General features: G+C 42.0%; 1 protein-coding gene across 2 annotated transcripts in view; it reads right to left on the reverse strand.

Moving 5' to 3' along the window:
- LOC140997667 (glutamate receptor-interacting protein 2-like) overlaps positions 1-24,504 on the reverse strand; it is a 273,676-nt gene that overhangs the window by 248,830 nt on the left and 342 nt on the right. The gene's annotated exons all lie outside the window — the stretch shown is intronic.

Consider the following 24,504-nt stretch of genomic DNA (forward strand, 5'->3'; position numbering starts at 1 on the left):
ACTATTTTTTGTTTTTGCCAGCCTGATTTATTCAAGCCCGGGCATTTCACAAAACCAGTGTTGTAAACTCAAATCTCCCTCTACCCCTCTCATGCTGTCTCATTATTATTTCCAAATGTAAGTATTCAGACATAACAAGTGACATGTTGCATTCGCCAAGCAATAACGCTAACGTTAGGCACCCATCATACCAAAACCAACTCCTCAAAAACTGAGCCGATCCTGAAACAACCATAAAGACATGAAATCAAAGCCGACTCACCACATTATCTCAATGTGATGAAACATGATAAAATCATTGGCACCTACGAAATAAGGAAAAGGAGAAGTGATGGACATGTGTTCCTACTTTATATCTGACAAGGAAAGACAACAAATGAAATGACAGTAGGACAGGACAAAATACAACAAAAAGAAGGTTAACAGTCTCAAGAAACATTCTGACAAGTCTCTGATGTTGTAACTGCAAACACCACCAACTGACACAGAGTCCAACTGAACATGGGACTATGTGCCTACAGTGAAGGCAGCACCACAGAGCACTTTGTTGGCAATGGGATCCAGTTGGCGGCACCAAGTGCAGAAACACAGGCAGCCCTTGCATCACTGCCAGCATTGGTTCCTGTTTGCTCGGGGAAAATGGGCTGCGTTTGGTGTCAAATCTTTACAGAAATACATTCTTTAAAGCTCAAAATGGCAGTGGAGTAGGAGCCTGAATCTCAACCACACCATTATTTTAGATTACAGGGAACCTGACTGGGAAAAGTATCGTCTTCGGTACATATGGAGCAGCCCAGTCGCCAGGATATAATGTTGGCAGTTATCATTTCTGCAATCCACTGATACATTCACATTTGTACATATTATAGACCTACTGTATGTACCATATTGACATTTCTACAAAACCTGTCATATCACATTTACATTAAATGTTTATGAACTGACTGTCATATCGGGAGATGAAGGGGATGGTAAGAAGCCAGTGACCCAAGTTCAAGACTGATTTTCAACATTTGCAAGTGTGAAGCCACTGTATATTTTTAATGAGGGGACCACAGCGTTTCAGCATTTGTAAACGTGACACAACTGGATATTTATTTTACAGTTTTCAGCTGTATTTGTATAAACTGGGTGTTTTAGACTCGACACCAGGACATATCCAGCCTTGTTTGAAGTAACCAAAACAGGTATTTTAGGACAAAACATGTTCTTTTCCAAACCTAAATCAGGGTTTTTTGTGCCTAAACCCAACCAGACCATTAGCACAGGGGGTGAAACAACCGGGTCACCTGCATAATTGTTGGCAGTTTACGTTTCTGCAAACCACAGCTATGTTGAAACTTTACATTTTTTTTACATTTCTGGGTTTTTTATGTTAAATTTTTAATTTTATGTTTTGACAGCCCTGTGCTTATAAAACCACTTGGTTAAGGTTAGGAAAAGATCCTGTTTTGGCTTACCTGGTTCTGTTGCCAGAAACACAGCTGGAAAATGTTCCGATGCCTCAATAAAAATATCCATTGGTTTCTTGCTTACAAATGCTGTCTCAGACAGCGGTCTTGGGTTCTTGGGTTCTTGGGTTCTTGGGTTCGGTCTTTGAAAAGTCAGCTCATGTGCATGTAATGTGAACGTGATATTGCAGAAATGTCAATACAGTCGTATGACACGTGCAAGTTTGAATGTATATCTGTGGTTTGCAGGAACTTTAAATGTCAACATTTTATTTGACTGGTCTGGGGTTAAACAATAGTGACATTTCTGCACAACATGTGAGCTGTGGCTGGGATTGAACCTGAGACCCTGGGATGAGAATGCAGTTTCTGCAAGCACCAGGCCATTCACTAATCACAGTGCAGATACTGTCAGTATAAGTGGCTCCAATACTGATATTGTCGATGGGCATTTGTGCAAAGGGGGGAAGGCCAAATGAGGAAACTAGCTGTGCGTGGTTTGATTCTATTTGGACAAGCAGATGGCAAGGCCAAATGTTACACAGAAAAATATTGTATCTTAGATAAAGCATTGAGCTTTTTTATCTCAACAAAGAGTGGTAAACTGAAGAAGGATTTATTGTCATGTGGAAACTGAGTTTAGGCTGAAGCACACAATTGAACCCTGATGCTACACAGCCAAACAAAGCGGATGTGAAATACATGTTGGGTTTGTGAGTAGATAAAGAAACACATAGTGAATACTATGTGTGGGTGAGTGGGTCAAACACAATGCACAGACACACAAGCGTGACAAAGGCAGACATGAACACTCACAAACCAACGCTAACAAGGATGTCAAACACAACAAAGTCACGTGCATTCACCAACAGACCTACATCCACTCAGTCATAAATAAACACAGGTTCACACACAGAGACACACGCGCACACACGCACACGCACACACACGCGTACAGTGTTGCGGAAAAGGCCATAAGGCATAACTCTCTGCAGAGTTGCCCTGTCTGTCTGTAGGTCAGCCAGCTAAAACTGCAGAGCAGAAGGGGCCACACAAACACACACATAATCACAGAGCGACAGGCACACACATTCACACTCTCATCTCACACTCCCTCATCCAAAGAGAGCAACAGTAACACACACACACACACACGCACACACACACACAAATATGACGAGTTTGCAGCCACTGAGATAAACAAAGTTTCAACGCAGTTTAAGGACATCTAGGGATACAAAAAGCTAATCCACATGGCCTGGCTGGAGACTGTGTGCTCTGCAGGCTGAACAGAATCAACACACAGAGCTACACGTATACACAACCGCACACACACACACACAACATGATTTATTCAACTAGAAAGCTGAATTTAAATGGTATGACAAAAAAAATCAAGAACATGTTTCTTCAATTAAATAAAGAAAGCTTTATTGAAATGAAGACTTGAGGTGACAGTGATGTGCATTTGATGGATAGTTGTATTTTATTTAAAAGTGATGAAACGCGTCTGTCAGGTTGCTGTCCCTCATTTAGTTGTATGGCCATTAGTTGAGACATCAGAACCGTAACTAGTAAATGTGTTTTGAATTATGAATTATTGTTCTGAATTACATGAATTATGGCCAACATCATCTGAATGCAAATTCATCATTCCCAGTAGTAATAAATATTTCAGAGGCTTCCCATTTGTCTTGTGGATGCATGTTTTCTCACAGTCAGGGAGCTGATTTATTCTCCTCAACCTCAGTCGAGGCACATTTTATTTTGTGATGTTTACGACAGTTGGATTGAAACAGTAAATATCTTTTTCTTCCGTCTTTCCGTTCGTCTTGATCTCTTCCGCTTCATCTTTCTTTGTGGCGTCGCTCTGTTGTTTTTCTTGTCTTTATCAGGTGGAAACAGGCTGATGTAATTCTTCTTTAACAGCTTTTTTCCGACCCAGACAAGGTTTACTGAGAGCTGCTTCACAGTCTTGCCGTGTTCTTTGTCGAAACCCTCACAACTACGAGACAAAAGGCTGAGGTTGCCTTTCTTGTTAGAAATGTGACTGTTGAAATAACAGTTACTCTTTTTAGTGGACCTTGTATGTACCTGGCCATGAGTGTTGGTTTGGAAAGCCAAAGTTAAATACGGATTGTGAGAATAAGATAAAATGAACACCTCACATCTTTTACCCACGTAGTAATAGCAGCAATTAGCATGTGTTTTATTACACATTGTAATGAAGGTGTACACCGATATCAGAATTTCAGTATACTACTATACTAATGTGGGCAACAACACCACCTCCTTTGAAGCATTCAGAGCTGGTGCATAAATAGTTGCTTGAAAGTTTATGTCATAATAATAATAATTACATGTCTTTATTTGTTTTAACCTATTTTTAAAAATCTATGACTGCCTGATAATATTCATATATCATGCAAACAATGGAAAACTGGTTTGTAACTCACTGATAAATTGTCTAAAGCCAACATACTGTATCAATATCCATTAAAAGATATATGGACACCATGGATTATGAGATCTATCCTACACACAAATGGAGGCATTCTGTACAGATGTACTCAGATCGAATGCAAAATCAATTTTCGAGATGGCTAATAAGAAGTCAGTGCACACAAGTGGATCTTAACAGACATGTTTTCACCCTGGGAGGCATGAACTGAGGTGAAGACACGTCTGTGCTTCAACTTGAGTGACAGCTGGTGTTCTTCCTGAGGCATTATGACTGCAAAGCATACACGTATGGACTCTAAGAAAAGGAAAGAGATCTGGGGGAAAATAACATCCCGTGGAGAACCCAATTTTGAGAGCAGCCAGAGGTTAAGCTGAGGCGGTGTGTATATTGCAAGCTAGCTTCATCTGTAAAGTCAAAACAATGGCTTTTTGGAGCAAATAAACACTCCAGTAGTTGTATTTCTTGAGAATAGGGCAAGTTTAAAAGCCTAGATTTCTAATTGATGGCTCACATTCTGGGGGATCCTCAAAAATAAATATTTTGTAATATTTTTCATGGGACAACAATGGCCGTCACACAAGGGGGCCAGAACGTGAATGTAGGCCTGGATACGTCGCCACAGCTCAGCCTTGCTTCCAATTTTGCCCGGTGGCCACTCGCAGTATTGCAGCAAAAAATCCTCTGCAGACCCAAAACATTATTCCCCATTGGCTGCCATTACAAAAGAGACATCTGCAAAACTGTTAACAGGACACCATAAACTGCAAACAAGGTCAATAAGGACTCATCCATTATGAATATTTGATCCATGGCAGTTAAACATTTGTCAAACTTTCCTCGAGCCAAGAAACGTGATTTAACACTCTTTGGCGTCATCACAATGTAAAGTCTGTTGGCCAAGCAGGAACTCATGGGTGGGTCCAGTAGGAGAAACACTGCTGCACATATTCAGTGGGCCACATAACCAGAAAGTACCAGCAGTACTTATTGGACTGAATAGGCGCCATCTTTGGGTCCAGTATCCAGATCTATAATAGATCCATGGGGGAGGAGCTCTAAGCGTTTAATTATGGGTATAACGGCACACTATGACTAAAACTATGAGGTCATTCAAGGTGTTGCACTCAGTTGTTTGGACTGAAAGTGCATGAAATAGTTGTGTAAAGAAATTTTAAATGGAGCTGGACAGAGAAATTCAGACCCTGCTTACGTAACACCTCCACACACCTGGACAAAAACTGCTAAAAATGAAATTGTCGGTTAGAGAAAGTTACAGATTCAGCCACCCCGATTCGGTCACCAGGACGTTAAGAGGGAAGGGGGTTTCTGATTTTTTACGACCATCCAACTATCACTTTGCTCGGAGCAAACTGATGCTTTAACAGTCAAAACAGGTGTCCGCACCAGGAAACAGGTGAAATGTGAAAGTAGCAGTGGAGATGTGGGGTTAAATCTCCCTCACTCCCTCCATCTTCTCCTCCCCTGTCTGCTTCCGATATCTTTCTCTCCCTCTGTTCCCCGTTTTGTTTTTATTTCACAGTATTTGATGTTTTTATCTTCTCGTCTATATACCGAGGGAGAAGAAAGCTGATGTAATTCCGCGTTTTGATGCATTGAAATGCAGCTGTAACATTGTGCTAGTGGATCGATAAAAGGGCATTTTAAAATTCAATTATCTCTTTTTTTCCCTTTTTCCCTCTCACACTCGCTCCCTTACGACTTTCTTTCTCTCTATCTCGAGCTCATTCCTTTTTCCCATCTCTCTCTGGCACTCCACACTCCCCCACCTTTACCACCACACACACACACACACACACACACACACACACACACACACACACACACACACACACACACACACTTTCAATTCTCTTATCCTCTGTGATATTGCTGAGCTCTGGCTTATGTTGTGGGGATTTTGGAGTGTAATGGAGAGAGTATAGCACAAGAGTGGCAGGGATATGTAGCAATGTACCAGCCTTCACACATTCTCATTCACCAAACATTTATTTTACAAACTATGTTACAAAACTATGGGATGGTCTGAGCAGTTTGTTACAACCAAATTACATCTTGACCGACTGTTTAAAGTTCATACTTAACTGAATTTTCCAGTCGGGTCAATGATAACACCTCACAGCTGGTATAACAGACTATGGGGGAGCTATTGCAATAGCCTATATCCTATAAATCATGTACAAATACAACCTCTTTGTTTCCAGACAAGGGAGTTTGACTTTCATTTACTTTATAGAGTCATAATGGGAGTTAATTGTGGATTTAGACACTGAAGTCCAGGATTTGCATTGTGAGTTTTGCATGTGGTTAAGTTTGGTCAACTAAAACCATCTGGTTAAGGTTAGGGAGACTATTAATGATTTAATCGATATTAAATCCCCTGACCCTATGATATTGTATGAAAACAAAGAGTTATTTAGTATGACTTTGCAGATACAGTACGTTCAATAAAAACACTCCCTTATTATCTTATGAAAGATCAAATTTGACAGCTTAGTCATCGGCCTTAGGATTCAAACTATGACGCTCTACCTTACCCAATAATATCATATAACAATAACATGTCATATACAATGTCTGGTTAGCCTTTCAAAGTAAAGCCTGCCAAGAAACAGTTCGCATACATTTTAGTTTTTCTCGACTGTTATTTTTTCAGGTTTAGGCACAAAAACTACTTTGTTAGGTTTAGGTTCGATCATACTTTAGGTTAAATTAACTACATTCAGTCTCATAACAAAAGTTACATAAGTGAAGTGACATCACGCTCATAATGTAAGTGAAGTAAATTTCGCCATTTACATATGTTAACTCACTTACGTTACAGAAATTAAGAACAAATTAGTCTCGGCTCTTGGTCACAAACAGGAAGGGAACCCCGGTCTCCGTTGGGAAAGTCCTGTAAATGACCCACCAAACACCAACCGACAACAAGCTCAGTCCATATTTGGTGACGCAAGAAGATGACCAGGCCGTCCCGGCCACATGGTTAGTGTTGTTGTTAGTAGGCGAGTGAAACAACCAAAGAAAGTGAGTGAAGCTCACAACAGTTCCTTTATTGTCCTGACCAAAAGTCATTGTTGACTTAACTTAGGTAGCAGGCTTAATTTACGTCGCTCATGTAACAGTTGCATAAGTGACACACTTTATTTGAACCCAAACCATCATCGTTTCCTAGTGCCTAGACCTAACCAAACTGTGATGGTTTAACAACATTAACTACATGACTAAGAAGTGAGGTCTAGTACAAAGAAGGTCCAATACGCCTGGCGCTGGTACTCTCCAATCGTATAAATGCCATTTATCTCCTACACCTAACAACAAATCATTTTACCAGTACTATCTGGGTAGTGACACCATATGCTGAATTTGTAGTTAATAGTTAAAATGCTGGCCTTTGACAGTCTAACATTTTTTCACCTAACTGAATCCAGGTGTAGCCAAGAAGTACTCACATAATGCAGCATATACCAGGATATAGAGGGGTATAGCAGGACAGTTGAAAGAGTTATAGCAGGATAGAGCTGTGTAGTTCCCTGAGGTACTGAGGCAAATCTCCATCAGAAATCCCTAAAATAAAGGCAGTGACCACACAGGTGACTGATCCAGATGTCAAATAAGGACTCGAGAAAAAAGTGAATTTGTTACTTCAGGATTGTTTTTAAAAGGACCCTTTTTTCATGTGAACCTTTGTTCACTGTATTCAGCCATTTCTCTCCCGCACCATTATTAAGTCAGCAGTAATCACCAACAATCACTTAACAGCAGAATGCATTAAATATGCTCAGCATCTAAAATCCAATAACCATGAAATTTACTTTTACAAGGATGGAGCAGTGGGTGGGCATATCAGGGTACAACAGAGCAGATGAGAGGGTACAGCAGATTAGAGCGGAGCAATTTTACAACACAATACCAGGTTTATCAGATAAGTATAGGGTGTAGAGGCAGGTTGTGAAAGAATGATGGAGGATCAAACCTAGGTCCAACAGCAGCACAGGGAGGTTTTATAGAGGGCACTGCAGAGAAGCAATGTTCATGTCGCAGGATTCTGCTGTAAAATAGAAAGGGTACAGTAGGGTATAGGGTTGTCGGAGTAGCAGGGCTTGCAGCAATTTAAATTTAGGACGCGGTGAGGACGAATGCACAGGAGCGCCGATGAAGCACCCTGCTCAAGACAAATGATTGCCTCTGCTAGCAGATAATGACAGCAGGGATGCAGATAGACTGAAAAGCACACGGATATATGGGGGTGTCGGAGAGCAGTAGATTGAATGTGTGCGTTTGTGTGAAAGAGAAGGAGATGAGGATAAAGAACCGTGAGTGTTTGTTGTGCATTTGCAGTCGGAATAGTAACAAAACCGGAGGAAAGGATGGCTCTAGTGTGTGTTAAAGCACCGAAGGAAATGAAAGAGAGGAAGGTGGTTCCGGAGTTAGAGAGGTAGGACAGTTTCACTAATAGAGGTGCCTTGCAGGGCCAAGCAGTTGTGCTGTGTAACCACATAACCCCAAAGTCCTGTTTCTGAATCTAGTCCAAAACCCCCTATTTTCCTCTGTTCCTCTCCACTGCATAACCATTAAAAATCATAAGAGTAATGTCGCTAAATTGAGTCGGGCGGTGATGTGAGAAGACGCTAAAAGCACAAAATGAGGAGGGAAAAAGGACAGACAGGGGGTGCAGCTCAGACAAAAGCAGCGGAGAAGAGATGAGGCAGTGAGATTGATAAGTCGATAACCTTGGCGGTAAGGGGAAATGAGGGACTTCTACAGGCTTCGGCGTGCACCATCAAAAGACTTGAAATGTCTGTAAAACAAATGGAGAGAGGACGATAAAAGCAGGCCCCTCGATGAGGATTCTTTCGTCATGGAACAATGCTTCACTCCACTTTTAAAAATCTGCCTTCTGGGTCACACGCTGACAAAAATTTCATTCTGAGGCTCATAAATCTCTCCTCCGCGGGGATAGGTCTAATCTCAGTTTGGCGAAAAGAAAACCACATACCTCTGCAGAAAACAATTTTTTTCTCATCGGAATAAAGAAAAGAAAACTTGCCAACACAAATGTGTTCGACAATATGACTCAAATAGGTTTCAAGGGGCCCAAGGATCATGAAACAAATCAACAAAATTGCAGCTGCTCTTTCTACAAGAAGCTCTGAGGTGTGCAGCTCAGTCACAGTGCCTCAGAAAGCAATCAGCCCAGGACAAGCACAACAGACTTTAATCAAGAGCGAGGCAGAGACAGAGACAGCGGGTCACTTGTACTGTTACATCCTTGAGCATCTATGTGTGTGTCTGCAAGGTGAAAAACAATCTGCAGTGGTTCTGTCTTGAATATATAACAATTCTAACTGACACAACCGGTGGGGAAAGAGGCGGGTAAGCAGCGCTGAGTCAGTCTGGACAGTTTGTTATTCACTACATTAGGATGCAGACATGTTTAAGAGTAGATGATTGACTTTTCTTTACATAATTGTCCCTAATGACGCTGGAGGAAGGAGACGTGATTGTGTTAGTCACTGCTGTGACTGAGTTAGATCAATTGTGATGTAACCAATGAAATGTCCTACTTTGTCTTTACAAAAGCCCGGTGTAAACTGTAAGAACACAAAGAGACTGACCCAAAGTCTGCTTCCAGACCTCTGAATCAACCTCCACATCTCAAATTTGTTCAGCGGTTCTAGTAAGTCCAGTGCTGTGCTCATTGGTGGCCGTTTCTCTTGGTTGGAGAAGGAGTCGCCCAATCAGAGCTGAGGCGGTTTTAAGAACAGGAAGATAATGTTTGTGTCCATTAAAAGCAGTGACAGAAAACTGGCGCCAAAAGTGTACGAATATGTTCCTCTACCATTTCTCTCTCCCCTATTCTGATCAGCCGATAGCAAGTACCTGTCCAACACCAATGTCTTAAACCCTTAAAGCTTATTCCATGCCAAAGAACTTACTTGTATTATCAAGTTCGACAGTCATTAATAACTGACATAGAACACCAACAAGTTTGCTTAAATGTGCTTGAAGTTACACAAGTCATTTGCGTTTATGGATATTGGCTAGTTAAGTTGCACACAAGCAGGGTTCCTTTTCTGGGATACTAATTCACGTGGCATCGGATCGGTGCACAGATTAGCATATTCACTGATGGCTGACCCAGAATTTTTGGCAATATCGGAGGCAATTCAGATACTGGTATCGGTATCAACCATAAAAGTAACATTTAAACTGCAATATGAAATGTTAACTCCATCCACTGATGGAGGCTGAATATCTCTGAAAGTTCTGGAACATTTCTGGGCTTTGTGCTATGATTTTTTCTTCTTAGTTTTCTGTCAAACTTCTATTTCCAAGGGGAGGAATAAATTTGACTGAAGATTCTGTGAAGACTGGAAATGGTAAATGGACACACATTCATACACTGATGGCAAAGGCTGCCATGCAGTTCAGTATCTTGCTCGAGGATGCTTCGACGCGCAGCCAGGGGGGCCGGGAATTGAACCAGCTTCCTTCCAATTACTGGACAACCCATTCTACCTCCTGAGCTACAACATAGTGACATCCAGCTCCCTCCGTCCTATCTCCTAACTTAACTTTAGCGTTATGCTCACTCACAATTCAATAACGCTGCAACGTAGTTTCACAACTTTGTTGTCCAGCTGAGGCCAGAAAATCAACAGTCAACATGCACTGCAAGCCCCCTGATTATGCTCTGTCTCGGCATAGATGCAGAATCTTCTAGGTCTGCACTGCGCTGCATCTTATTGTTATTATTTTCACAGCTCTAGTGTCAGCCACAGTGAATGAAGAGAAACAAATCAGTGGCTCTGTCCGATCATCAGTCTAAAACAGACAAACACCATCCATTTGTAATTCCATTAAACCGAAATTTAATGCCGACTGTGGGGAAAAGAAAACCACTCAAGTCTCAGTCAAGGCTATGACCTTGTGCATCCTTCATTCCTTTGTTCACCAAGCTCAGCACAACCAAGATCAGGGGGTGACGAGAATAACTTTCCAAGTTAGACTGAAGATGGATGCTGAGGTGGAGACTGAGCTTGTTAAATGCTCTATGAAAAGACAACAGCAGCAAGACTGTAGCTGTTACAGGAGAGTTGCAGGTGAGCAGAGTGGGACTGCTGACATCGGGGTCAGAGTTTATCCATCGTTGTATTTATCATTTCATATAAGCGGATGCAAATTTGCTGACTCGATCAGGCACTTTGGCAGCGAACGAGGCATCATCTAGACATTATGTCTGTTTTACTTTAAGAGATTGAAGAGTAGAGGGGAGGAAAGTAAATCAGCAGGAGATTAATGGGGAAAAAGACAAGAAAAACAAAGCAAAGGAAGAAAATAAAAAATAATTGAAGAGATGGGATTAAAAGAGAAGTAATAAAAAATGGAAAGGGATGAAAAAGTATGAGGAAGGCAAAAAAAAAGGCTGCCACAGGAGAGGAAAGCTGCAAAAATTGAGGAAAGAAGAGAGACAGGAAGAAGACAGGAAACACAGCCAACAGTTCGGATGCAACAGGGAACGATGCATGATGAGATACGAAAAGAGAGAGGAGGAGGTGGAAAGAGACGATAAAAGAGAGGAGACAGAAAAAGAAAAGAAACGAATCAAAGGAGACTGGGAAAAGAACTAAGAAAAGGAAGCCTGAGATGAGACGGCAAAGAGGAAGAGAAGATGAGAGGAGGGAAGAGAGGAGCGTTTGTTGTTTTTGCTGTGCATGAGTCATCGTCAGATCCTATTATGACTGAAGCAGCGTTACCGCTCTCGCCCACTGCTAACCTACGGCTACATGCCTTCAACACGCATCACGCACACACACACACACATGCATGCACACAAACACACACACACGGGTTGCCGGTGCTATTTTTGTGAGGACATTCTTTTTTTTCCATCATCAGAAAATGCCAAGGTAATGGCTTTTTTTTTCCAGGGTCCACAAAAAAACACATTAACAAGATTACAATTCACAGATACACTGACTACAAACAAGATTAGGACTCATAATACACTGCATTGTGTAACATTTGACACTAAAATATTACCCGTCACTTACATTTGCTTTCTAACCCCTGAACCTCACAATTCAATCAATACACTAACCTACACTGTGACACGCTGCTGTTGTGGTGAAACAAATGCCCTGTGAAATTAACTGGAACTTGCATTGCTAAAAATGGTAATTTCTATAGCTGTGGTGCTGACTGGTGACACATTTCAGCATTTTAGATTGAATGCCCCCATGTGTAATGACATTTGTGACCCACAGGAGTCGCTTAAGTCAGAAATTCTTTTTAATTAGAAGCTAGTATGTTATTTATTTTATTTCAGTATAACCCTGAAACCCTGATCATCCCCCTTCTTCAGAGAGAGACATGTAGTCTCCATCTTCCATCCAGCTTCACTGTGGGGTCATAGCAGGGGCGTCCCTAGAAATGTTTCTTAGGGTGGCCAAAGGGGGCCGCTGAAAATCTTGAGGTTGCAACCAAAACCATGGGCATTATTAATTTAGGTGAAATCCAGATTTTTCTTTTTCATGCGCTGGTCAATTTTGATATTCTCGACTATTTTGCTTGCATATTTGACTCTTTTCAGAAAAGTTTATAAATTCCATGATACACATTAAGTTGGTTATTTTAGTCCACATTTCTGTTCTGGACATGTATCTTAATGTAAGTAATCAACTGGGGACCAAATTTCCCAGTTGTATCCCAAAAAACTTGGGTCATTTTACATGTTGAAGGGAGTACTACTCACCCTGTGAAAGTATTCTGGAGGGACAACTTTACAGTCTGTGAACACAACACTGCGTATGTCATTAGGGTTACCTCGACTCGGGCTCGGGCACCACAAACTTTTTAATGGAAAGGCTCAACTATAAACTGTGGGATGTGTGTGAGTTTACAAGGCTGCAAGGGCCAAATGAAAGATGGTATCAAGTTGCATCGATTCAGACCAGCGCTTCTTGAATGTGTCTCTTGCAAGTCTATCAACTTTTGCGGAATTGCACTGGCCTCTCTCAATAGCATGACACTGTGATACAGTCACAAAAAAACCCTTTGGGGAGGAGGTCGGGTTGGATTATTTAACAAACAGCTGACTCTCACATAAGAAACGAGGGTTTGCACCCCGTCTCCTAACAACAAACCGATGGCAGTCACTTGCTCTCCATAACCATGGCCACAATCTTTTTCCGAAACTTAACCAAGTGGTTTAAGCCGCCTGAACTGAACGAGACCATAACTATAGGAGTCAGAAAATGTGAATGCAGTCATTTTGCAGCAGTCTTCTGGGTCATTTTGGAAGGCTCTGACAAACAACCTGTTTGTTGTTTATCTGGGTAATGTGCCTGTGAAGTAATCTGTAGATCAATCAGGTAGACTGAGGCAGTAACACTGATGGGGTTCAGGGACTGGTTCTCACTGGAGCAGTGAAAGAAGAGATCAATCAAAATTGTCTAGAATAAAAAAAAAACAGACTGAAAAACCGCATGTTACTTTATCCTCTCACACATCGTCCTATTTGACCTATTTCACAAGAATTCAGAAAATCTCTACCCTTTTGCTCTTTCTTCATTTCAAACTGCCTCTCTCTCTCTCTCTCTCTCTCTCTCTCTCTCTCTCTCTCTCTCTCTCTCTCACGGACTGATAACTAATTACACATGTACATATTTGAACAAACCACTTCTGGTGTTCTGTCCCCCGCAAACATCCAGGAAATGCATGGACACAATATGCTCTCCAAATGCTACCTCAGTGTGGAGACACTACAGGGACAAACAGGATGAAACCATGTGCCTGAGGCTACCTCCACATGACAGGCGGTCTAAGCTGCACTCGCCGCTGGTTTGGAGGCAGAGTGAGTGCAGGGAGCTCGGCTCAAAGCCGATTCGTCATTGCATAACTCATAAACAAGAACTGATACATATCTGCTGAAGGAAAGCCACGATGCTACACACATCCCCATACTACATCCCTGGAAATAAGACATGGTTTCTAAGATTCCAGGCTTATTGGTTTAAGATATTAAATTTACATTTCTGCATTAACATATTTAGACCATGGTTATATGGAGCTCAATTAGGAAGACAATTTTTTCTGCTCCTTTCCTGCTCCCTCCATTTACCTGACCATGGCATTCATGTGACTTTCCTCCACCCCATCCTCCTCCAGCTCTTCATCCGATGGCTAGGTTCAACTCACCAGAATCAACTCCCCCCGTCGTCAGATGTCCAGGATCTTTCTTCCTCCATCACCACCACCACCAGTGTCTAGACTCCATCGGGAGGTTACCTATTCCGCGCACAGCTTCATCACCTCCCCAAATATCACTTCATCACGATGGAGTCTGACTGCCAAACTCTCTTTTGTACGCATGGCAATGAATCTAAAAAAATATGAGTCTCTCCTGATTGAAATATTTTGTTGAGTTGTGTACTTACTTTTTATTAAAACATTCCAACAAAGTTCAAACCCAGAGAAATCTGTAATTCTTCCCTTTCTTCTACCATATTTTCACCCGTGTCTGATTTTTTTTTTTTGTTGATTGGCTGGTTTGTCAGCAAGATTACACAAAAAGTACTGAATGCATTTCGACAAGACTTGGATGGAGGATAGGTCTCGGCCCAGAATGGACCCCTTTAACTTTTGGTGCGGTTCCAGATAAAAGGGACACATTTTTTTCTCACTTTCTTTAACATTGCGAAATAGGGCCTTTTCACACTTTCTTATGAATTTTTCAGGGAATAATGTCAGGATCGTGATGAAAAAAAAGACATATTTAGGTGGCTGGTATCTATGAGTGAATACAAAAGGAGACTCTTGGGCTTTGGCGGAGGTATGCACTCTACTGAGTACCATTGTAATGGTGCGTTTCTTTCTGTCACATCTCACTATAACTTTCCGGGAGAGATCCAATGATATATCAGAGAGTGAGTAAGGAAGTCAGCAGACATGACTGATCTGTGAACGTTGTCACTGACATTGACGACAACAACTCCCATGATCCCGTGCGACTTCACAACATCATCAAACTACATTGTCTGTTTTCACTGTTTTCAGAAAGAAAGCCCTAGCGGCATCAATTACGTTCTGTGGATTCACACCCTGTGACAGATCAGCAGAATACCGTTTTAGAGCTCGAAACAATTTGCACTTCAAGTATACTGTCGGGATGTAAATTCCAAGTGCTGTGCAACACCCAAGGTAGCAGTGTCACAAGCTTCAGTGTTGCCTCTTCCTCCACAGGAAAACACTTCATAGGTATTATGTTGTAAAGCCATTTCACCCTCCTTTGCACGAGTGTACTGAAGAGCGACAACACGCTATCTCAAATCTTTAACAACCCACACCCAAACAAAACAAGCGCCTACAAGATACCCTCTGCCTCCTCTCTGGTGTTTGACAAGCATCCATCACTGACAGATTGTTTATAATCAGACACGTACACACTTTATTCTGTTCTGAGTGTCACTTTGCGTTATCGTCGAGCTCGCTCACATTCAAGCCGATCTGATATCAGAGAACATGTTGTCTGTGTTTGTTCTGCAGCATCTGAGATCTCAGATTCTTAAGAACAAGCGCAAACAAATTATTTGAAGCCTCCCTGAGCCGCTCAGATAACTTCGCTGATTGCATGTTTCTTTGCCTGCATGGAGCCGAGGCTCTCACTGAGAGCACTTCACAATCAGCGAGCAGCTGTGAGTTCAGTGTCTTACTAAAGAACATTTCAACATCGATCAGTGATGGACGTATCTCGGCTGCTGCCATCATGTGACCTATACGGCCTGAGGTGCTGCATGTGGCATTTTCAGACATCAATATATCATTGGAAAATTGATTGTCGCAAGGTATGATTACTGCCAACAAATGAGAGCTGTCTGTCGGACACAAGCGTTACAGAATCGTTCAGTAGGAGGGCAGATATCTTTGACAGATTGACAGAGCAATTTCAGGGCTTGGATGGGAATTACACTTAGTTGAATCACCTTAACACACGACGAGTAACTGCATTGAAAAAAAATGGATCATTGAAGTCAAGGGCATCTTTTCCACTGTCAATAATGGGGCTTAGGGGCATTGTAGTGTACAGTGTTCTTTTGGGCTGCAACATACAATTTTTTACACGATTGATTAATCTGTTGTTTTTCTCTGAATACTGTTATCGATTCATCCTTTCAATAAACAGCAGACAATACTGAGAAAGGCACAGACAAATGCAATCTCTATGTAGCTTGTTTTGTCCAACCAACAGTCCAATATCCATCCATTCGTTCGCAATCCCCAGGTATCCTTTGAAGGGGCTGGAGTCGATCCCAGCCGTCAGTGAGCGAACAGCCTGGATAGGTCGCCAGTCAAGGTCTGACACAGGCACAAACAACCATTCATGCTCTCATTCACACCTTTGTAGAAGTCAGAGGAACTTAACAATAACATGTCACTGGACTGTGGGATGAACCACTGTATCTCTGTGCAGCTCCGGCCCCGAACCACAAACATTAGGGATAAACGATTTTGCTGACAACTCGTATCCTCCAACTCATTTTTTCAAACTGCCGACGCCGATACATGCACATAGATTTTATTGCAGAGAAGATCAAGTCTCTCCTGTGCACATTTCATTATGCCTGCTCTTAGCAAGATGGCCCACTGCCAGATGCAGACATACAATGCTTTTCAAAATGTACCCTAACCCACCGGGGAAACTATGAAAATAATTTGTAGCGTATTAATGAACCATTAATGATTAATATACTTATCAAGCAAAACTGATGAAAAATAGAGATTTCTCATGATTCTTGTTACCTTTCCATCAGACTTTCTGGTATGTGGGGTGACCAGCTGTTGCAGATCAGTGCACTACTTAAAGATTGCAGTATGTCGTATAATTTGCCTGGAGCTGTGATGATTATTTGATTAAAAAAAGATTAAAAAAAAAAAAAGAAAGAAGAATTGATTAAGCCCAAAAAGTTATATATTGCTGGTTCCATCTTCTAAATCTTGAGAATGTGCTGCTTTCTTTGTTTCTTATGACAGAACATGAAGAGTCCTTGGGTGTAAATCGCAAGTTTCATCACGATAAGATATTATATTCTTATATTCCCCTTATATTCTTTGGACGATACGATATTTGATTTATGAGATGACATCATATGCCCATTTAACACAATCAATTACATTTATATCAAATCACAAACAGCAACTAAAATATGATTTGACAATTTTACAACTGAACTCGACAGTGAAAATGTTATTTCATCAATGGACATTTAAATGGAAAACAATCTATTCTTTATAATAAAAAAAAGAAAGCACTGTTTAGAAAGGAGCTGCATATGAATGGAAATGGTGACGAAGACATGCCGCGGGAATTTCAAAATAAAGGCCTATCTTAACGTTGGCGGCAATATGAATCGATGTTTTTACTTTGCATCGATGCTGTTGGCTCGTTGATCACTGAATCGATATATTGATCCGAATCGATGTATCACACCTACAAAAGAAGCAACTTAAAGACCATATATTTTTGGACATATTATACAGACTTCACACTTCACGTTGATTATTTGTAAAAAAAAAACAATTGGCTGAAGTAATCGATAATGAATATAATTGTAAATTGCAGCCCCAAATGTGCCTCTCATTCACTCCTTAATGCACGCACACATTCACACACCGATGGCAGCGAGCTACCATTCAAGGCGCTGGAAGGGTTCAGTGTTTTGCGTGTTTTTGTTGTGTGAACAGCCGGAAATCGACCTGTCAGCCTCGTGATTAACTGACACGGCCATCCATTATTAACATTTCTATGGTGTCACTTCCTCCCAGAATAATAATTGATAAACGACTGGTGAATAATGTCACCACAGTCATGGATGTTAATATATACTTAAGTGAGAAAATCCCTCAGCAGACACTGCTTAATTTCTCACTGATAGTCTCATTTGGTAATTATACTAATACCTATAAATAAACACGCTAATGGTTTACTGAAGTTAAACGTGGCCCGCAGCACCTTCAGCGCTGTGTTCTGCCCTCTGACTCATGCATTTCCTCTCCTTATTCTCTCCTGTCTCCTCCTCTGACCTCCTCCTCTCCTCCTCTTCCTGTCTTCTCGCTCCCCCTCCCCGTCCATCAGCGATAACACAACTAAGCCTTATTAAAAGGGGTTTTTGGGGTTGGAGCTAAATCGCACACACACACACACAGTTTATAACACACACCCACACATACAATCGCAGCCTTGCTCTCCACTAACCAGCACATTATTTGATCTTCTAGTCTCCTGATTAATGGGATCTCTTCCTTCAACTGATAAGGACTACAAACCAGGCCCTTCTATCTTTCTCCTTCACACTCCCCTCTCTTTTTATCTGTTTCTCTCTCATGACTCTCTCTCGCTCGCTCTCAGGTCTCTATCACTCAGCCTCGCTCTTCATTTTGCCTTTTTGTCCCCTCTCATTCTCTCTCCCTCCTCTCTTTCTCCCCGTCGTTCATGCAAATCATGGAGGCCATTATTTTTTGTACCCTTAAGTTTCCCCACATCGTCTTCAAGATGGATAAGTGTTGCACACAGAGACACACAGTGACACACTTGCTCATCCATAACCTGTCCTTCAACAGGAGAATGAGATGTTCGAATCAAACAGTTGTTACACGACGGCGGCGAAGCTACTTAGAAATGCATTGGTTATCATTTCCTTTTAAGTGTGCGCACACACATACAAAGCAACATGATTATATACACAACTACAGACTTTTTTCTTTTCCATCAACGTTGTATTATTTATCTCTCTGTCTATCTGGTGAATTGTTAGTCCAGCTCTCCGTTCCACTCCTCATCTCTACGTTACTATTTTCATGTTTGGTTCGTGAGGTAGTTGTGTTTCTTATTTTACTTAAACACACTGTTCTGCCACAATTAACCCATTAATTGATCAGTTGTCAGCTATTAAATTAATCACAAACTGTCTGATTCCAGCTTCTCAAATGTTAATATTTTCTGGTTTCTTTACTCCTTGCTGACAGGAATCTGAATATCTTTGAGTTCTTTGGGAAAAACAATGATGTTTTCATCATTTTCCGACATTTTACAGATCAGACAACTAATCAAGTGAGTTAGAAAATAATCTACAGATTAATCAACAATTAAAACAGTTGTTAGTTGCAGCCCTACTTCATACTGGACAGAAACCCCACCAACACACGGCTCCGTCTTTAGTGTAAATGGCTACAGTCTACGTTCATCCTCGGGTCAGATGACCCTGCAGTAGTCACAGAAATGTATTGGCACCAGCTCCGATTGGCAGCGATGGAAACCTGACACTCAGGCGGACATGCTATTTTTCGGGACGACACTCTGAGGCTACTCTTTAATAGTTTTCCATTCATGTGTTAAAGCAACACTCAAACATCATTCAGTCAGCATTGAGTTTGAAAGAGAGGCTGAACTAAAAGATATATAAATGGAGCCACCGTAACAACCGGCCTTCATGCTGCTTTCTACTGCTTTCTAAACATTCATGACATTGACCGCTATACAACATAAAAGCAAACTTGTCTCCTGGCAAATGAGTCAATTGCCTATTTCAAGCAGGTTTACCTGTGTTTTAAAAAACTGTCAGATAGGCCAAAATGTTGGTGTAAAAAAAGGTCAATATCTCTACCTATGTTTTTCATTCTGCCTCTTCTTGTGTATTTCCTTTGAAGGTTTGTCCTGTTCTTTATCAAACAGAACCAGGTTGATCAGGTTCTTTTTCCACAGCTTGATTTATTTACTTGAGGAAGGGAAGCTTTACTGATGGGTTACATTATGGTGTTTACTGCCAATCAGTGTTGCATTGTGTACGACTCTAACCTTGGAGTAATGATGTACTCTTCTGCCACTGAGCAGCTCCACTGGCGCAGCGGAGAGTTTAGTACCTGGCTTAAGAGCAGCTGCAGAAACACATTCTCACTCCCAATTCATCAAATTCAGCAGCTTGGTCAGTGGCCTTAAGATTCAGACAACGACGCTCTACGTGCCCCTCTAGCGCCAGTTTTGCATGTGAAGGGCTCCACGGTCAAATAAGCAATAATACGTTATGTGCTACGTCTGTTGAGACTTTAAAAATAAAGGCTTCATGGTCAAGCTAGCAACAATACATAATATACAATATCTGCTTAGACTTTCAAAATAAAGTGTGATGACAAACAGCTCACATTATATGACGTATTATGACTTTTGGAATAAAACTACCGCTGTCAAAAAGTCGCAGTTTGGTGTTAGGTTTAGGAACCAAAACTACTTGGTTCAGGTTGGGGAAGGATCATACTTTGGGTTAAAGATGCAATATGTAAGAATTGGCCACCGACGAATATAGAGCAGCAGATCACCAGAGTAACCTCAGACTGCTGCTAATTGTAGCTGCTGTTAGCTAGTGAGCTCTGACAGCGGTGCAGCTAGCAGTGCAGACTGCGGGGCTCAGAGCACCAATTGAGTGTTGGTGTTTACACCGAGGGCTTGGTGGGCTAGCTGTTTAGCCTGCTAAACATGCTTTGCAACACAATACATAGACGTTAAAACATCAAAATTGTAATTCCTTCACATCCTGTTGACTACTTTAGTCTTGAATGTTTTAAACCAAAATTCTCAGATATTGTTCCTTTAAAATAACTACATTCGGTCTTGTAACGCAAGTCGTGGAAGTAACCTATCTTACGTAAATTTACGCAAAAACAAAAAGTCACTCTCGAATTGAACCTTAACCCTATGACCCACACAAGCACCCATCCTGGGACTCGGTTTCTTTACTACTGCAATAGAGGAGCGCTTCAAGAAGCGACAGCATCAACCTTAGATGCAGAGGGCCACTGACCAGGCTGCTGTATCTGAAGCGTTGGGAGTGAGAACGGGCCGGCCATAAGGCACTTGATAAAGCAGAGGATGTACTCACCTCCGTCACACAGATTTTAACCAGACCCCCCCATTAAAAATGAAGGACTGGTTCAATTAGGGTGCTCATACAGCCATTCATAGGTCCATAAGGCAGTTATCATTGGACAGCAGGGTCACTGTGTATCCAGCATACTAATTTAGAAAAGCTGCATCTCGCCCACTTCCTCACACACCATGAGCAAACGCAATTCTCTCACCATCTCTCTCTCCGTGTCTCGCCCCTCTCGCTCTCTCTCCTCTCACACACACAAACACGCATCATAAACAAACATCATTCTTGCTCGCCCCATCTCTCTCTGTCACACACACACTCATCTTGGGCAAACACCATTTCCACTTAGTCGCACACACATAAATATAGCCTTTCCCCCTGACGCACACAAACTCTGCGCCTACACACCTATTCCCACTTTGCCGTGCGCTACCTCACACACACACACACACACACACACACACACACACAGATTAAGTAAACATGCAGAGGATTTTCTATCAGGAGATAAACATCCTCACAGGGTTATAGGGTACATGGTCTGCTAGTACACAACAATGATGGAACAAATGACTTTTTATAGGTGATGCACAATACGACCATCGGCAGGGAACACAATGGAACAAATACCTGACAGCTATATGAGGGTGATTTTTTTAGGCGGTGAAGGTAAGCTGAAATAGGGTGGGACAAAGATTGGTTTCTAATTAGAGTTAAGATGGCTGTCAAGGTCCAGTCTACATGTGTTTTAGGCGATTACTATTGTGGGGAGGAGAATTGTGGAAGCGATTAGTCACCTGTATGAAGCACTGCAGGGTGAGACGGATGCAGCAGCCCAGCGTGTGCGTCAGTTGATCAGTGACTTGCTACCAAAAGTGATTAATAGCTGCAAAGCGCTGGGTGGCGTGCAGGTGAGTGTCTGCTGAGTTTTGTGAGCAGTGTGTGCATGTCTGGTTCCTTGAGTCCCATTTTAAAAAGCCTGAAACACCTTATGTGGTGTATGTTAGAGGCCTAGTAAAGGTTTATATCACACTTATCAGTCCAGACACCAGTTTGGAACAGGGAGTGAGATCTTGTTCCCGTTTAGAAACCGAAACGTCGTCTTTCTTCAGGATTCTGCATTTTTTTGACAGTTGTTCCATACGGGTGTACCATGGGAAGCTTTGTATTTGAATTTTTGCAATCTGAAGTGCTTTCCAACTAGCTTTCATGGCTGTTGCAATGGTTTTGAAAGTAGCTGTTGTTCTTAATGGCTGGATTAATAATTGGGAGATCTGAAATGAATACATTCTTGTATTAAGTCTGTTCAGGAATATATATACACCGATCAGCCACAATATAAAAACCACTAACCAAGTAAATAGCATTGATCATCTTGTTAAAATGCATTGTTCTGCTGTGAACCCGTGGGTCCTGGCATCCGTGTGAACGTCACCTGACACACACCAGCCATCCAAACACCACCGTAGACCAAGTACACAACCTCACAGCAACGGCACTCGCCCCAGTAGGACGATGCACTCTGCTACTACACAAAAACTGCTCAGAAATGACCCGCGGAACATGACAGAGAGCCCAATGTGTCGACTTGGCCCCCAAATTCCCAAGATCCCAATCTGATAGAGCCTCTGTGAGACACGCCTGAACAAGTCCAATCCATGGAGGACCCAAACGATCCACTGCCAAATCCCAATGCCAGATCCCACAGGATAGTAGATAGTAGATCATTTACACTGCATGACCAACGTGCACATCCAAACATTACTTCTCTGGTGTGATTGTCATGTGTCTCATTCCAAAATGATTAATCTGCTGGTATAAAAGCCTCCACTCTTCTGGCTCTTCCACCAGAGTTTGGCTGCAAGGATTTTGCTCCCATTCAGCCAGAGCTTTAATGAGGCCGGCCACTGATGCTGGTCTGGCTCGCGCTCAGCTTTTCTAGTTCATCCTAAAGATGTTGGATGGGGTTGAGGTCGGAGCTCTATGCAGGCCAGTGCTTCCACACCAAGCTCAGAAAACCATTTCTTTACAGACCTGGATTTGTGCACAGGGGCTTTGTTATGTCTCCACAAAGAGGCCGAGCTCAAACCATGAAAAACATCCCCAGACTGAGAGTAGTGTCCACAAACAGGCACTCTACTACACATCCGAATGCGTGGTGTTTATGTGTACACATATAGTGGGTAACAATGCGCAGCTCATTTTCAAGGATTCAGCTACTCAGACTTTAAGTCAGCGCCGCACTCTTTCAAGTTGTTTTCAGCTGCGAGAAGAATTTAATCACAGTCGCTCAGTTATTAGCACAGCTCCGACAAACTTCCGCTTGAGGCTATAAAATGTGAAAAGAAACATGGAAAGTTAAAATGCAAATGAGCTTTTGCTTACAAGAGATTCTCTTTCAAGAATACATTCACTGTCTGTATTATTGTGTTTCCCTGGACAGCGTCTCCTTGCCGAGCTGCAGTGGAGGGACGGGAACACACAAAAACCAGATTTTCACATGATTTTTTGTAGGTTATTGTGAGATAAAATGCTCTTTAAGGATACCTAGTTATTATTAATTATTATTCATCATCTGAGCACTGTGGGCAGAGTGACACTTTGTGCAGGAGTCGGCCAATTACGTTAACTTTGGGTCAAAGTACGGAAGCCCTGAAGGGAAAAATAAGAATTTAGAAAAAGATTATCCCATTAATGTGTTCTTAGGTCATAAACACAAGAGCGAAAGCAATTAAGGTCAGACTTCAGTTACCCACATTTTTTTTTGTCTTCCAGAATTTTTGCCTCTCAGGGCTTCCGTACAGTTTCCATTTTGTATCTTAACAATACATCACAATACATATAGGTGCCTGCTCTCGGCCCATGGTCCATCATTAAGTTTCAGTTTTGGCCCTCCAAGGGAAAAAAGGTGGACACCCCTGCCATTATTGATCAGTTTATCTCATTTTCATGCATGAATGTGTACAGATATTGATAAGGAAACACAATTTATGTTTTTTTTTTCTCTTAAAACAGAAAATAATAATTGAAACTAACTGCTAATATAAAAAATATCTTGTGCAGTCTGACTTCAACTTTCTGCTCACACATGACCTTAACCCAGAGAAACACACAGCTCCTAGAATAATAGAAACTCTCTGTCTCTCATCCACACCATGTCAACACCATTCAGTCTCTGTTTCACATGCGACACTTTCTCAGCTGCACACATTCGCATATGCGCACTATCGCGCACGCACGTGCACACTGTAGCTGACCAACATCATCACTGTCTGCCTCCTCCTGCGTTCATGCTGCAGGACCAACACGCAGTCTCTCTCCCTCTCTTGTTCTCTCGCTATCCCTCTCTCTCTCACACACACGCGCGCGCGCAAATACGCACACGCACCCTGACCTGCCAGCATCAGTAGCCTCGCGCAATCTCTGCTGAAACGGCGGAACAAACCCGTGGTGACACGTGTGCGCACAGTGCGCGGTTCAACAGACCAAGCGTGTCCATGCACACACACACACGCACGCACACACACACACACACACACACAAACAAACAATTACCGAAGCTGCAGGTGCTTCTCAATCAGCACACTGAACACATGCGCCAAAACAACACGCGCGCTTGCACACACACTTCCAGTGATCCAGA

This window comes from Pagrus major, chromosome 6, assembly GCF_040436345.1.
Source record: "Pagrus major chromosome 6, Pma_NU_1.0".
NCBI classification, from domain to species: domain Eukaryota; kingdom Metazoa; phylum Chordata; class Actinopteri; order Spariformes; family Sparidae; genus Pagrus; species Pagrus major.